Source organism: Plectropomus leopardus, chromosome 1, assembly GCF_026936395.1.
Source record: "Plectropomus leopardus strain MGB_pleo_1.0 chromosome 1, ASM2693639v1, whole genome shotgun sequence".
In the NCBI taxonomy this organism is placed as follows: domain Eukaryota; kingdom Metazoa; phylum Chordata; class Actinopteri; order Perciformes; family Serranidae; genus Plectropomus; species Plectropomus leopardus.
In genome coordinates this window covers 13421929-13438884 of record NC_142176.1, presented here as the reverse complement: position 1 = coordinate 13438884, position 16956 = coordinate 13421929, and the positions used below count along the sequence as shown (strand labels likewise).

At 40.0% G+C, this 16956-nt stretch overlaps 1 protein-coding gene and 1 long non-coding RNA gene across 7 annotated transcripts in view; one reads left to right on the top strand and one right to left on the bottom strand.

Moving 5' to 3' along the window:
- Nucleotides 1–16956, top strand: part of nhsb (Nance-Horan syndrome b (congenital cataracts and dental anomalies)) — a 62604-nt gene that overhangs the window by 8953 nt on the left and 36695 nt on the right. The window lies entirely within an intron of this gene.
- Nucleotides 12963–16956, bottom strand: part of LOC148190377 (uncharacterized) — a 42874-nt gene continuing 38880 nt past the window's right edge. Inside the window, exon 4 of the long non-coding RNA XR_015776266.1 lies at nucleotides 12963–13793. This is a non-coding gene — a long non-coding RNA (uncharacterized LOC148190377). The remainder of the gene's footprint in view (nucleotides 13794–16956) is intronic.

Sequence of the window (16956 nt, the reverse complement as noted above, 5' to 3'; positions counted from 1 at the left end):
AAATACAGACCACTGCCACCTGCTGGTATAGACGTTATCTCTCACACAGGTGCACAATGTTCTGGCTAATTGGCCGTTGTCTGTAGTCATTGTGGTGTTTACAAGTGCAGTATTCTGGCAGTGACACGTGACATGAGGAGATGCAACAGACAGCCTTCGTCACTACTAGTTCATTGATGTTGGTTTGGTGTGTCTGGGCCTTATCAGGTTATGTTTACCATGTCCACAAAATCAACTAATTAGCGCTACCACAAAGCAAAGCTGCGGCTGATTAATTTTGCAGGAATTTGGAAGAAACCAAGAGTATTGGACAAACAACAGACAGCAAACAGGTTACAAACTACAAACTACAGAACATGCTGTCTTCAGCACAGTTGGCAGGAGTAGTTTGGTAGAAAAAAAATTGTTTGTCCCTGAAACTCTTTACAACAAGGTCTGTGGATTATCTTGATGATTTCTGGAAAGAGCCATTGCTGTTGGGTTTTTCAAATTGATCTTTCTGGGCACTTTGGGCACCACAAGCTGACTGCCAACTGGTTCCATTATATTCGAGATAAGACAGACATCTCAATATAAAACTTGTCTAGACTGATAAGTAGCACTACAAAAGATACTGAACTGTCCCTTTCACATAACTAATTTACTAAAACATAATGCTCATGATATTTCTGTGCAACTTTAAGGCTAATATCATCATTAGATTTTGAGATAACTTGTATGTTTGGCCTGAGGGTGAAGACAAATAGTATACAAACCTTTGAGATCAGCATTTGTCTATGGAGCAACTTATGTTTAGGGATCATCTAAACTGGAGGGTCATATCATGTGCACATTCAAAAAATACTCTTGAAGCTTTCTTAATCACCACATTCAGGCCAAATATATATCTAAAAGAGACCATTCATTCATGCGGGCAGTTGGCCAATCAGTGCCACCGAAAGACACTGATCTGTGTGTGAGCAGCTTAAGCCGAAATGAACAGGCCGCTTTATTTGATGTTTAATGCATTCATGGAGTATCTGAGTAAAAATGGCTCATCCTCCAGTGAGATTGAATGTCCTCATTTATTCTGATTAAATGTGAGGACCTTAATTCATAGATCAAGAAAATTATTATCTCCCGCCTCTGTCTTTATTTCTTCATGCCTTTTTTGTGTTTTTGTTTATGAAGGACAAAACGTAAGAGCTTTGCACAAACTACCACAACTAAATCAAAGCATATGGTCAGCATATGTCCACTTATGTTACTGCAGAAACATGTGGGCATGACATGTGGGGAGGTCAGGAGGGAGGGATGTGATGGCATCGCGTGTGCAGGGATGTAAACTTATACTGTAACACACTTTGTTATTATTATGTGCACAAGACAACAGAGCACCCAGCCACAGCTTGACTCACACACACACACACACACACACACACACACACACACACACACACACACACACACACACAGTTTATTTTATTCAGCTCCTCCGAGTCTCTTATGTTATGAAAAGTAAATATCTTCACTGCACATTTTCTGTTCTCATGGCCCAATTACCTTGACACTAATTTAGGCTCAACTAATTCCACTGCCTTATAGACACACGCCTGTGCACACACAAACACACACACGCACGCGTACACTCACACACGCGGCGTTGACGTGCTTTCAGACCTGCCTTCCCACACTACCAGGTAAACACTCAAACACCACCTCAGAAGGCAAACACACTTGCACATTAAAATACACACACACACATACACACGCACAGGCATCACGCGCTCACACAACCCTGCTGAACTCTGCCAGCCTTTTCTTTCTGTCTCTCATGTTATCATTTGAAATTCCGCTTTAAGTGCCCCTGTCTCTGTTGCAGCCTGCAATAAAACATGCATGCAGAACCTCTTGGTCTGTACATCACAGCACTCGGCCGGCTGGCGTGCTCGCTTTCTGGAGACGATTCCTCGTCTGTGAAAACTGGCCTCTGGCTTTTTCGTGCCGTTGTAGTTCTGCTACAGCTGAGCAGTTATGCCAAAAAATAATCAAAACTCGAAGAACCCAAACTGGTTCTTTGGCTCATGTCATCAAGGAGAGAATATTGGCTTTATGTAAAGCACAGACAGATGAAAGTGTGTGTGAAATCCACATGTATACGAAAGTAGTGACAAAAAATGTTTTTATGTACCCCTTTTACAAATAATTGCATTATTATCTATCCATTGATATTTGATCATAGTTACTCCTATTCCCCAAATATGAATATTGTTTAATGCAGAAAAAATAGTGTCCCTCACACAGTCTCCACCCTTTACTGGACTGTTACGGTAATACTTGCCTCCATTTACGAACACACATTCACCCACTGAAATTTGCAGAAACGTAGCCCGTCAGTCAGGATGTAACTACACCAATGCATGCAGAGCCCACAGGGTTCCCACACTTTTTCATGGACAAAATCTCAAAAATCTCTCCAAGAGTTTTCAAGGACCTGTAATTATTTTTTTCCTTGCCCCATTTTGTGAGTGTTTTTTCAAATGTTCCACGACTAAAGAAAATAAATTTGCCATTATGTTACATGTTTACTAATTTAAGACTTTTCCAGGCCTGGAAAATGTGATTGTGAAATTCCATGACTTTTCCAGGCTCTTCATGACTGTGGGAACCATGGGTTCTATGACGGCATCCTTTTTCGTTTTTCCGTGTAGCCAGTGGATATCTGGAACAAGACATACTCCTCTGTGTTGACAAAACAAAATGTTAATCAACAAAAGCTGACTGCATTTCGGTCAATGAGCTCCGTCTCTCTACACGGACTTTTATTTGCCTCTCAAACATGATTGGTCAATACTACTCAGATTACAAATGTAAACAGAGTGCTTCTGATACCAAAATCTCTGATGACATAAGAGTTACGCTGAAACGATTTTGAAGTAAACTTTCCATATCATAATGTTACATAGTAGATAATTTGCACGTTTTGCATACAGTGATGTCTGTAACCTTGTTCTTATTCAGGACAAGTGCCAATCTTCATTTCACATCAGGGTAGACATTTAGACAAGATGAAAAAAATTTCTACAATTTCCTTTTCAATGCTTATGGGATAGAGCCAGCATCCATGCTACAGTACGCAAAGCTAATCGTCTCTTGCAAAAATAACAAATAACAAATACGAGCAAATATCTTCCAAAATGTCAAACCATTCCTTGAACTTTAACTTTGTTGACGTGAATGCATGTTGCAGAATACAAACTTTGTAACTGCTTACATGTGTAATAAGCAACCTGATTTCAAGAACTCATAGCCTAAAATGACAAATGGCAACTCACGAATACAGCAGAGACACAGAGCAGAAAACAGACTGATGACCTTCTTGCATTACAGTTGTTTCCTAGTAAAACTTGACACTGTGTGTCTGTGTGTGTGTCCAATATGTCTGTCCATGCATAAATGCCCCTCTGATGTGTGTGTGTGTGTGTGTGTGTACATTTGTGTGTCAGCCTCTTGTGACATGCTAAACTGAAGTGTCCTGAACTGCTGTCATCTGTGTCTGGAGACCCCATCATCATCAGCATTCCCCCAAAAACCTTTGACAGATGGCTTGGGACCAAAAAAATGCACAAACTCAGCAGTGTCTCTGGGTCAGTGTGTGTGTGTATGTGTGTGTGCGTGTGTGTGTGTGTGTGTGTGTGTGTGTGTGTGTGTGTATCTGTCAGTGCATACTGAGTGGACATCTCTGTCATCTACTGACTGCAGCATAGAGCATAGTACTCAGTGCTGTAATTCCACGAGCACCAGTGAGTAATTTTTTCACGTGCAGTGTTACATAACAATAGACTTAAATGGAAACTACCTGAAGAATACAGATGTCCTCGGTTCTTTCAGGAATCTTACATTAACATTCACTAATTTATTTCTGCCAAGAGATGGTGAAAAACAAAAGAAACAGTATTTGGTGTGTAAACAGAGTAAATAAGTTCTTTAATGGCTGCAAACTTGGCAAATCGAGTTTAACTGCTTGTGGTCATGACAACTCCTGAGTTAGCAATTTGAAGTACAGCTTCAGTAAAGCTGAAAGGATTGATCAATCAACAGAAAATTAATAGACAACTATTTTTTTAGAATCAAATATTCCTTCTTTGGGTTAATATTTTTGGGTTCTTGACTGTTGTTTAGACACAAGACATTTGAAGAGCTTGAGCTGTGGGAACTCGTGCCGGGCATTTGCTGACATTTTGCAGGTTAAAACGAGAGTTAGATCTGCGGTTCTATTAATTGTAAGTGACTGTCAGATGTTATATTTGGCATTAAAATAACCAAAATACTGCAATACAGCCCTACTGACAACCACAACCACAGAGGACGTCAAGCAAACACCATCAACACTATAATAACGTGGCACATATTTACACTGTGCTACACACTGCAGCAGCATGATGAGGCACGAAACATCTATTCTGCACTAAGTATTGACAATTGCCATTTTTTTTCTAGTTGGACTGATCTGAAAAATATTCAGTTTTAGGGAAAATGCTGCAGCTGTCACTTTCTACCCAGCTGTTCAATCACAATCATTGAGAGGCGGGAGAAACAGCTATAAAGACCAACTGTCACGTGTGTATGTTTTGTTTAATCTACAATGTGTGCTCACAAACTTTACTGTTGTAGGAGAAAATACCACTGAACCTACAGACCAGCGTCTCTGTCCTCTCTCTGCACATGCTCCAGCATTCCCTTCATCCAGAGCAAGTAATCTACATTTTTACTTCCAAGTATATTCTGTGTCATAACAGACGCAACCAAAGCGTCTCAGCTGAAAAATACTGCACCGCTTATTGTTTAACAATGAACAAGTATTTCATTTTTTTTTTTTTACTTTGCCATCTTTGTCATATAAAAAGCAACGCTTTACAAAATGAGAGACTAACAAAAACACTAATTTACAAAGCACTACAATCAGAATAAATTAAGTAATTTGAAAAAACAACAATAACAACAAACCAAAAATGGCAGTAATACCGCATATTCAGCTGTTGGGCCACTCTTAATCACCGCAGGGGTATTTCCTTTATCGCAACAATCCAAATTAATTTGTCTAAAAATATCTAAAAATCTGAAAGGGGCTGGGTTAAGGATGCAAGGGGTGTTCAAAATAAAACAGGGTGTTAAGTAGCTCTTTAAGGCCTAATAAATAACACCTAATTAACTTTATTATAAACCCACTTACACGGAAACAAACTTAGTTATTAGGGGCTTTGAAATTGAAGTGAAAGTCAGTTACAGCTAATCATGTGACCATTACAGTCTGTTTGTACACATTATTTGTTGGAGGTTTAGCTTCAAACCAAACTCCATACAACAGAAAGATGACTATTGCACAAGTAACTTAAATAGAAAATGTGCATGTCATATTTAATTCTAATTTCTCTTTTACCTGTTATCTGCAAAAAAAAATTCTCAGTATAAAAACCACATCATGTTTGAATGGTGGTTTATTTAGAGTATTTTCAAGGGCCAAGCAGTTACAGTAGACACTCATGCTTGTTTGTCTCTCTCCCTCACTCTCTCACACACTCAGTGGTTTCCTCTCAGCATCACAAGAAAGTCCCACGCAGAGGCTCTCGCAGACGGACGTTTTTGTACTTCGCAGGGGTGCCGTTGGCAACGAGCAGTCATGTTAAAACAGACAGAGATCAAAAGAGAGATGCAGAAAAGGCTGAGGAAAATAGGAATGTGTGGAGAAGTGGAGCGAATGATGAGTGAGCACAAAAGACGCTGTAATTTCACAAAGATTTTGTGATGAGAATTTTTAAACCACTCCTTGAACTTAAGCCTGATTATCTCTTTTCTTTATAGATTACTTAAATTCACATATACTGGAACCTGCAGCCTCTGGAGACGTGGTTCAGTCTCGCTCAGCTAAGCAGGGCTGTTAATACTGCCCCTATAGCTGGAATGACCAGGGCTGTCAGTTGTTGTAGCCTGGTATTAGCAGATGACAAAAATAGGATGGGAAGCCAATTATATCAATAATGTTGTGACCATGTGCTTGAGCAAGGTTCAGAATATGGACAGCAGAGATTATGAGTATCAGCTGGGGATTTAGGGGCAAAGCATGGATGGTTGAGATGATTTTCAATGGAAGAGCTTCTGGATGGACTTAGTAAACTATCAGCATAAGATGGAAACAGATGGAGTCAGAAAAAAAAGCTTAAGAGAGGTTGTATGCTGCTTGTTTTAAGGACTGAGCTGCTCTTAAGGAGTTCCTTAGAAACAGATTGTCTTCGTAAGAACCTTAGCATGCCGTAAAGAAAAGCCAGCCTAATTGGACTACTAGCAATAAGTCAACGTGCTCGCCATACTGTGCAGCGAGGCATGTGTGAGAGAGCCCATGCTGCAGTACACTTCTCAACAACAGTAAAGTTTGTGAGCACGCGTTGTGGATTAAACAAAACTTTAAAAATGTTTTTTTCAAAATTAGTAACAAATCTGTGCTCATTAGAGACACTTGCTATTGGTTGAATTCCATGGCTCATACAGTGTATTAAGGCGAGGTAAATTAATCCAATTTCACAGCGGGCTGGTGAGAGGTGAGGACAGCCAAGCCAAGGCTGCACTAATTAGCCATATATCTGTCACTATCAATTGTATCAGTAATTCTACCAAAGCCAACCACTTTCTTCTGCATCACACACAAACACATGCATATATGTACACACGCACACACGTGCACCCCTCATGACCGCTTTTCCTTCACAACCAAACAGGCGCTCGTTTATTTCACAAAGATCTGATATCAGTATTTCCGTACCTGAGCCTCACAAAGGCTGCACAGCAAGGAGTGACACCCTGAGCAAAACAGTGTGAGTATGCACTGTGTGTAGGGTTTGCATGCGTGTTGTATGTACCATGTCCAGCTTGATGAGTGCGCTAATGTACCTCTGGATGACAGGCCAGAGACGCATTAGTGAAACGCTGCAGGCCACCACAGCTGTTGGAGAGGAGAGGAGAGGAGAGGAGAGGAGAGGAGAGGAGAAATGACTGAGTGGAAGGAATTGTTGAGCGGTACAGAAATAAGACTAAGGCTACGTTCAGACTGCAGGCAAATCGGATTTGTATCTCAAATCAGATCTTGAAGACAGACTGCACTGTTATTTGCAAGTGATCAGATCGGTGTGTCCAGGCATCACCAGCCTATCTGTGGTATCTATGTCTGGGTAATGATGTAGGTGTCAGTAACTACGAACCTACGCTGGTGACATGGCTTTTCAATGCGGAAGCATTAGAAAGGGACGCATAGATGTATAAAGATAAGTGGATACAGTGTTGGAGGCAGGGCCCTGTTCATATGAAAGCTGCTTGTTGGCAAATTAAGAAAAAGTTCAGCTTCCCGGTAGTGAAATTCTGCATCATTGGGCAAATTAAAAAGCACACGAGAAACTCCACCGGCCAAGCGGCTAACTTCAGATTTAACCCTCTGCAAACTTGAATCATTTAAACATGCATCTCCTCTAAACGGAAAAATCTTACTGGACCGAATGGACACAAGTCATTTCACTGGGGTTGATGCTAAAAAAAAAATCATTTTCCAAATGTAAGTCAACAAGAAAAGATCCTTTGGGGCCAATGGCATCATGTGACAGAGACACAGAAGCTGTAGTTACATGGTTTGGCCACTGCAAAAATTGGCTTCAAAGTTGAGTGCCCTTTCCAGGGGCCTGAATGGAGGTCCATCATTTCCCCCTCCAAACAATTGTGCTGTCATGTCATGGTTATTTATTTCAATTTATTATGGCGTCTGTCCACAGTTGTTGTCCATGTTGGTCTTCATAGTGCTTTACGAGGAGCAGCATGGATCCGCTCAGCACTTCTGTCACCCTAGATTTGATGTTGTCATCATGTGTGCAGCATTATTTTGGTCACCTCTACCATCGCACAAAATGCCACCTCATTTGTGCCCTCGCAAAGGAGATACCGGCACATACCTAACACAAACATATAACAAAAACAATTTTCCCTGTCTATCAACACTGAAAATGGAGTTTCTAAAAATCTTGACGTTGACAAAGTTTTACAAAAGCTTTGTTTTTAGTGACTTCAAACACAGTTTGCGTGTGGCCTGTGTCTGTGTGGACTAGGCCCAATAGTGTCAGAAATATCACTCAAAACCCCTATTTCAACCTTGCGGTGGTACAGGAGGGAAAGTCATTGAGATTCATCCTTTGGGGACCATGAATTTTTGCACAAAATTTTCTGGCAATCCATTTAGTGAATACGGATATTTTTCAGTGAGTAAGTGAAAACTCTGACCTGTTGGTGGTGCTAGTGTTAAGTCAAGTGATCACAAGTCATTAGGATTTGTCCTCAGGGCACCATGAACATTCATGACAGCTTGTCCAGTACTTGTTGACCAAAGTCGTAGATTGACAAAAAAAAAAAATTGGGAGAAATACATTTGAAGCAAGGAGAGCCGAAAGAGTTGTTTATCTAATATTATACAGTAATAATACTCCAGATACAACATGGGTAAAATAATTACAGTATCCTGACAGATCCGCTCCCATTCTATGATCTAGTAATTATCACCACACAGTCGAATAATTACAGTAGCAAGAAATTACAATTAACCAATTGTGTGACTTACTGGGGACAACCCGGCACTATTGTGTGTGTGTGTGTGTGTGTGTGTGTGTGTTCCTTACCCAGCAGATTACTCCACTGAGGCCAAGTCCCTACAGATGACATGTGATAGCAGATTAATAGCCTAACATATGAAAGTCACAATCCCTATTATTTCCCCTTGTATCAGTGTTTAATCAGTTAATATCTCACAGCTGAGGACTTCTTCACCCCGCACAGCCCCTCTGCGTCACCTTCGGCATAATCTAATATTAATCACAGTAAAATTGTGATTGTGGTTGTGGTTGTTTTCCAGTTAAGGGCATTATGTCATACAACATGCTGAAAAACTGTATTATTAAGACAGGACAAGTTTATTTGTGTAGCACATTTCATACAAAATTTAAAAGACGCTTTAATTAAAAGCCATATTTCAGGGATACAGAGATACTTAAAAATTCAAACCAAGTGTCCACGTCCGCGCAAACCAGACCTTTAATCCATGCGTGTTAAAGTGAAGCGGAGCCATATGGTTCTGCAGTGGATCAGAAGCACTGATCCTGAGGATGATACGGCCCCAGCTGAACCTTTGTGCGCCGCATTTACACCATCTGATGTTTATCGTTGCAGCGTGGTCACAGCCCTGATAGCACTGATCTCACACAATCACATCGCTCATTATCACGTCTGGTAAACGGCTTATGCATGTTAATGTAGCGTTGGTGTTTTGGTGCCAGTGCTATGGACAACACAGAGGGAAATTTAAGAAAACAAAAACTAGATAGGTTTAGTTGTTCTCTTTTCCTCTCTGCTGTCTTGAGTGTTTCGCATGTTGAGATCTATCATAAGAGGAAGCCAAGTGCCATCCTTTGCGAGATGTAAATACACTATATGCATGCGTGTTCACACCAACACCCGTCCGACGCACTCAGACAAAAACACACAGATGCACAAATCCATGACCAACACTTGGACGTCCCACAGAAACTGGCCCTCCTCTCATCCTCGGGATAAAAGGGGAGATAATGCATTATACATTTTCTCCTCTCTTCAACTGCTCATTACAGTACAGTCAGAGCCTCTGCCTAAAAACAGGTCGTTCTTTAATGAGACAACGCTTGCTACATCGTTTCAACTCAAACTCTGAGACGATTCTCTGGGTGTGTCGTCGCCTGCTTGTCCCATCTCGCACTGATGCCACTGACGTTAAAGTCACAATGACCGAGTGGTTTTTTGCAGTTTTTTCCCCCTGAATTTTGCTTCTATAATTTCAAATTAATATTTATGACTGCAGCGAACAGTGCGCTCATTATTTATACCACATTACAGTTGAGTATATAGGCTGTCAAGATCTCTTTCTCATTCCATGAAATGCACTGATGAGGTGAATCCAGGTAAAAGCCATTAATCCTCACTGATTTATTACAGTAAGTCTACACCCATCACAGATAATGGGAAGTCGATGAATCAAGGAAGGATTTTCAAACTTTGGGATTATCAAAATTAACATTATGCAAAAGGGCTGCTGCTCGGTTTCAGAGATTTATTTAGTTCAAACCTTAACTGTGTTTTACAGTTTTTCACAGAACTCAATACTAAGTTTTTTGAAACATTTCAAGCACCTACAAGAGCACAACTTAGTAGATTAGATTCATGCATTGCCATGTGCACAGGTACAGGACAGTGCATTCCTTCATTCATTCATTTATCCCCTCCCCTCTTCCTTCCCCACTACTCTACTAAAATGGAGTTGAGGTATATGGAGCCAGAATGATGACTTTAATGTTTGGCATTGAAAAAAAAACTGAAACATTGGCACTGAAATACTTGTATTGTAAAAAGTTGTAATGGCATCAAAACAAGTACTGGCATTGAAAAAGATTAATTGATGAATAAAACACAGACATTAAAAGTTATATAATTTTTTTTTCTGTTTTGTTTTTTTTTTTTTTGCATTTTTATGTGTTTTTCAAAGACAAATCTTTTTTGGTTTTTTTTTCAATGCCAATTTTTCAGTTTTTTTTCAATGCCAAACATAAAAGTCATCATTCTGGTTCCATAGAGGTACACAAAGATAGTTTTGAAAAGTTAGGAAATAAACTTTTGCCAGACTGCCAGAGTGACACCCCCTGAAAGCAAATACAAATGTATTTATAAAAGTCCATTGCATCTTAAAGTTGGAACAGCCAGTTGCTTAACAAGTGCAAGAAAATACCGGAAATTAGTTTTTGTACGCATGTGAAAATGTTTTGAAAATGCAACATTCCTACTGGTTATGACTATTTGTCGTTATTTGCTTTTCTTTACTCTTACTCTCCATAGTTGGCCCTCTTTTTTTCATTTTTGCAAACTAAACTACAACAAGCGTCTCAGCCGTCCATATGTGCACTGAACTCATAGCCTCCATATGGCTGGAGTAGCCTGAGTGTGTGTTCTTAGAGCCACGGTCATCTGTAAGCAGGGCCCTGGTTTCAAAGCCTTTGAACAGATTTAGACGGTAAATACCTTGCTTAACTCCACAGTAAACAGATAGATTGGATCGGGCTGACACTGATCTTGTTATGTTGTGTCCTTTTGTAGGAGAAGCAGGATTGAGAGCAGGATTGAGTTTAGAGCTCGTTAATAGAGCTGCATGAAAGCCTACTGCAGGAGGTCAGACATTTTTCTTTTACTTTTGAGTCACAGCACATTTTATACTTTGGCGATTTCATTAAAACTAATGGTCATCTCTCTTAAACACTTTTTCCAGGTCATTACCTTATTATTATTATTTTTTAAAAACAAATTTTCAGGTAATTTTCTTGTACACTCTAATTTTTGGGACATTCCTGCTTTCATTACCTTATTCCCAATGTATTTGAAAGAAATCAAGCCAATTTGTTTAGATTTCAAACAATTAAAGCCATTACGGTTAAGAAATCATCAGAAAAACTGAAATCTCCAACAGAATGGCATCTGGGTAACTTCCTCTGCTAAAGAAGATTCTGTGATTTGATCGAAAGCTATTAAATGGTCCTTGTAGTGAGACTGTTTTGTCAAACACTTCAAGACTTTCAAGGCTGTGCTGTTACCCCCCACAGAAGCTGAAATCATTCCTCAACATAATGTGTATTTTCACATGTACAAACACGCAAATTGTACTCCGCTGACATCTACTTGAACTCCGAGGGGATTAAATGCAAGTGAAATCCTCCGGTGGGGTTTAAAATCTGTGTTTGCATCTCCAACTCCTTCTGAGCTGTCAGAATCGCTCAGTAGATGCAGGAGGTGATTATCCATGCGGCCATCGTCTGCCACCTCTTCCCAGACTCAAACTGCTCACTTTGTTTTCATCTGAGCTCAGAGGGGTTGTTTTGTCATTTTTATGAAACTACAAAATCTTTCATCACTCCGTTCATTACAATTTGACATGGATGAGACAATGAAGGCTCATTTATGACTGGTTCAAAAGGTTTTTTAGACATTATGCTGCCTAATGCACCAAATAGTTTTATCCACCATTCGGTGCACTTCCTCCTCCTCTACTTCTCTGCATTTCTGTGTTAGTTTGCTGGCCAGCCAGCTAAATTAGCTAAAAAGCTAGTTAGCTCTGCGGCTAGCAACAGTATCGAAAAAGACATCTGCTAATCCTGTCACTCTGTCTCTGTAACCCACTTAACTGGACCTTAATCTTGATTGACAGGTTTCCAAACATTTATAATCACAGCTAGTTGCTTAAAGAACTGTTTAAAAAAAGCCTGTAGAGACAGATAGATAAAGGTTCAGAGTGTAGGATTCATGGGGGTATATTTGCAGAAATGAGATATAACACTAAAGTTTTTATTCGTTTATAATCACCTCTAATTAACAAATCAATGTGTTTTCGTTTCCGTAGAATGAGCTGTTTATATCTACATATGGACGGGTCCTCTTCCACAGAGTTCGCCATGTTGTTTTCACAGTAACCCAGAATAAACAAACCATTTGCGGTTTTGCTGCAGCCGTTATGGTTCTCTTACACCAGAGATACTCAACTTGCTTTGCTTGGGGACCACGTTTGCAAAATAACAGGATTTTATTTCTATGTTTGCCAGTCTCTGCCCACGTGGCTACCTAAAGGGGCTGAGCTGTTTCTCCTCTCTGTCTCCACACTGTCACTCTCTCTTTGTGTGCAGTCCTCATCTTTTATTACTTTTTCCTCCTCATCATCATCATCCCCTCTAATATCACTTGTTAAAAGTAGTCTGAGTTATGAAAATGTACCGTGGGTCCCGTCTCTCTCTCTCTTGTTGTTGATGTGGACGCCACATTGTTATCAAATTTTCTTGGTTAAAAAAACTCTCTAAAGACTTTCGATAGATGCAAAAAAAAGTGCACCATAAGCAAACCTTTATTCATGGACAACAGTTTTAGAAGTCAGTGTGTAGACATGATTAACACAATGTGAGGTTATACTTCTTCTTAAATGTGAACAATTTCACACGAAATATATGGACTTGGTGTGCAAATGTCTAAACATGCACCTGCTCGTAAATGTAACAGCAGCTACAAATATACAACATGCAGGCCACAAGAGCTATGATTGGTCATCTTATTTTGCTTGTATTTTCTCCTACAAGTTTCTATTGCCAGTGGAGAGTGTGGACGGGGAATACAATATTAAGTAAGATGTATTTCAGGTTCAATTATCTGCTCCTTGTCACTGACACACATCCAGTAAGGCTATCACTACTGCTGGAAGCAGAACTCAGAGACAGTTAACCAACAAAAAAATCAAGCTTAACTCTCTGTGTAGCGAGATACCACTGGAGACAAATAAGAAGGAACAGCAGAAAGAACGGTATTGGCATTTTTTGGTACTGCTAACACCGTACTTTTTATTTTGTTCCAAATGTTTTAACAATTGTTCTGAATTTAGCTATAATCATTTTTTTATAATAACAAAGTATCAAATGGCAATATGAGAACAATGTGACAACAGCCAGGTTTCCATCCAAATGCAGCGCAAACTTTCAAATGATCAGCAAAAATAAATGCAAATGTACATTTGTTTCCTACTGTAACGCAAATATTTGGAGATGGTTCATTGACATAAACAGAGGTATCTCAGTACTTTGTCACTTAGCAATCTGAGTGTTTCAGCTGCATTGTTGACAGTATCTCATGGTCTTCTTCAGCAGATTAAACTTGCTTAGGTGTCATCATGTGAGCTAAGAACAGAGACAGACATATATAACCATCTGTTATAACAGAAAAAGCAACTAAATGCACCACATTTTATCACACAAGTATTATGGTTATCATCAACATCCTCTGCATTTCTGTGAATTGAGTTTCCCTCCTGTTTAGTAAAGGTTGCGGTGGTTTAGATGCTGATTGGCTAATAGCTGTCAGTATTTGGTCAGCTGACGAGGTGGAGCAGAGACAATGGGATTATTACAGTTGGTTGGCCTGCGGGATGCAGCCGTGATTGAAGTGCAGAAAGGAGAAGAGGGTGAAATGAGTAAAGATGTAGTGGTGAAGGGAACAAGAGATAAAAGGACGACAGAAGATGACAGATGGAGATAGAAGGGAAGGAGACTGTAGCCACTGTACAGTGTGTGTGTGTGTGTGTGTGTGTGTGTGTGTGTGTGAGACAGTGAGAGACAGAGTATGTTATGTCTGTGAGGAGGGCAGTGTGTAAGAGCAGAGCAATAAGACTGGGGTTTTTTGAGGAGACTCACTCTCACTGTCACATCGATCAGACTACAACATCACACACACTCACGCACCCAACACCCCTCCTGCTCTTTCTTTGCTCTCATTAGATCCGTCGTGGAAAATAAAGCATGGAAGTGAAGCAATGAGGCTGTTTTAAATTCAATACGTACAATACGAAATAGTCTGACCAGTGCTGACTGAGCTCATGCTGTTACAGTGGAGGGGAACGGGGCGGGTGTTACATTGTCGGGACAGCGCTGTTAGCGGTAACTGCCGTACAATGCAGAGTGGCAACGATTGGCTGATACACACAGTGTGACGACGCAACACTTTTATCACTCTATCCTCTTATAACAGCCCAACTGGCCACCGACGTTTTGGACATCGATAATTTGTTGAATTTAGAGTGAGCTTTGTGTCGGGGGACAGTAGTGAGAGTCCACCTGGCTGCATACACAAAGTGAAAGAGCTAACTGTTTGCATCACACAGCTTTTCAACAGCCAGTTTAAAGGCAGAGTCGAGCTTGTTGGGACCGTTTAACGGCATGGTATTGGATGTTAGCTCATGCTTACCAGCAGATGTTGAACTGACTGTTTTCAGCTCTGGAAATGGCCCTGAAAGAAAGTATGCTGGCCAAGCAGGACGGTCAAGGATCAGACCACCAGTGCAAAAACAATCAAATGCAGGTAAACTGGAGATGTTGTGATACTACTTGGTACCAAGTTTTTTTGAGCGATACCTTAAGGGTATTGAGTACTGTTACCCAGCTCTACTTACATGCACTAACATGCACACGCGGCCTAAGTGCAGAACAAAGAAGCACAGATTACAATACGCACAGAGGTAGTGTGACTTCAGTCTCCATTCGGGATGCCAGTACACCACTACAGAGTCCTACACAAATGTGCGTTTCCAAGGATAGGTGAGGCATGACCCTCCATACTCAGCTTTACTGTGCTCTGATTGACATTCTTACCCTAACCAGAACCAATCTCACTCCACCTGCTTAAATCTAATCAACCCAAACAAAAAAAACAGCAATGAAGTACTGGTTCCTCAACCTAACCCGAAACCGCATATCCTATAATAACAATGCATTGTTTAAATAATGCGGTGAGACATCATGTTTAAAGTGGTCATCTTCGGACATTATATACATGTGAAACCAATACATTATATTTTTAAGCAAACGCAATTCAGGAAACACAGTTTAAATGTATATTTCTTTCTTATTCTCATAATACTGAGCAGCACATCTCCACCGTTAATGTGCCTGTTAATAAAATCAATAAAATTAAGATGTGATATAACTAATAAGGAAAATTGCTGTGCAGCAGATGCAAAGTGTGCAATATACAGGGACTAAAATAACAGCAGAAAAGCAAATGTATAGCAAATATAAAATACAATATATAGCAGATCTAAAAATAAATATAAATAGATAACAGTACAATGCAAATGTAACAACTGGCTCACAAGAAGGTTCAAAATATAAAAAATAAATGCTTGCTAATAGTACGTAGAATATATAGAACTTGCTAACACTAAGTTGCAAATAGAAGAACTAATTTATAATATATAATATTTATATTCTCATGATATTTTAATCTATTAATCACCCAAATCAATCTGACCAGTTGACCAGGAGTCCAGAAATATAATTAAGACAAAATTCAACCCATGAATCCCTTTGTTTTTTGTGGATACTGACATGATCCAGGACAGTGCTCCACTATATCTTTACATTACGAATAACTGTTTGCTGCTGTATTAATGGTCAAAATGTGGCTTGCAACTCTTCAAAACAGACCAAGAAGGAAAATTCAGAAATAACAGCGTCAAATTTAAAGATTCACGCAGGTACACAGTCTTATGCAAAAAACTGCAGAGGTGCGAGTGTTATTTATAATGCAATGACAATATGGGCACAGAATATATTACGGTTGTTGTCTTTGTTCTGCATCAGCTCCTGGGAGGAGATTTTAACAGGGGGCAGGGTAGATGTAAAATAAAGGAGGCTGGAATTATGAGTTGAAAGGCAATGTCTTGTCTTTCAAACACAATATATATAAATAATCACAAACACAGCATACACATTCAATTTATAGGCACTGCCACACACACACACACACACACGCACTCACACACACACACACACACAGGGCTACAGGGTGTGCCCAGCATCAGCGAGAGTACTCTCTGTGCCTGCTCTCTGTGCCCTTATTGGTTCCTGCCCAATCCGGCCATCCAATCACATCAGGCGGAGCGAGTCTGTGCATAGACTTGCAAATAATCTGCAGTTTTACAATAACACCGCCACCATTATCTGTTTCTTTCTACGGCCGTATCTCACTATGTTACCTTCCAAAAAGTGATGAATATCGCGTTGTGAGTGTAAATTAACGCCAACTTGCACCACAAGTAACTTACATCCTTTTACCCTTCTCTTCAATACATATCCTGCCTTAGATACAGTACATCCCAAATTGTATGTGCACTTTATTCTATTTATGTGGCTTTGAAAAATGCATCTGTAAAAACTGTTGTTTTCCTGAGCCTGTCATTTAGTAGAGTAGAGGCTTATAAAGCTGTAGTGAATTATTAAGCAGGGTGAATTATGGGGCTGGAGCGAGTTAGCGAGAGGGGGAGACAGAAAGAGAGAGAGAGAAAGA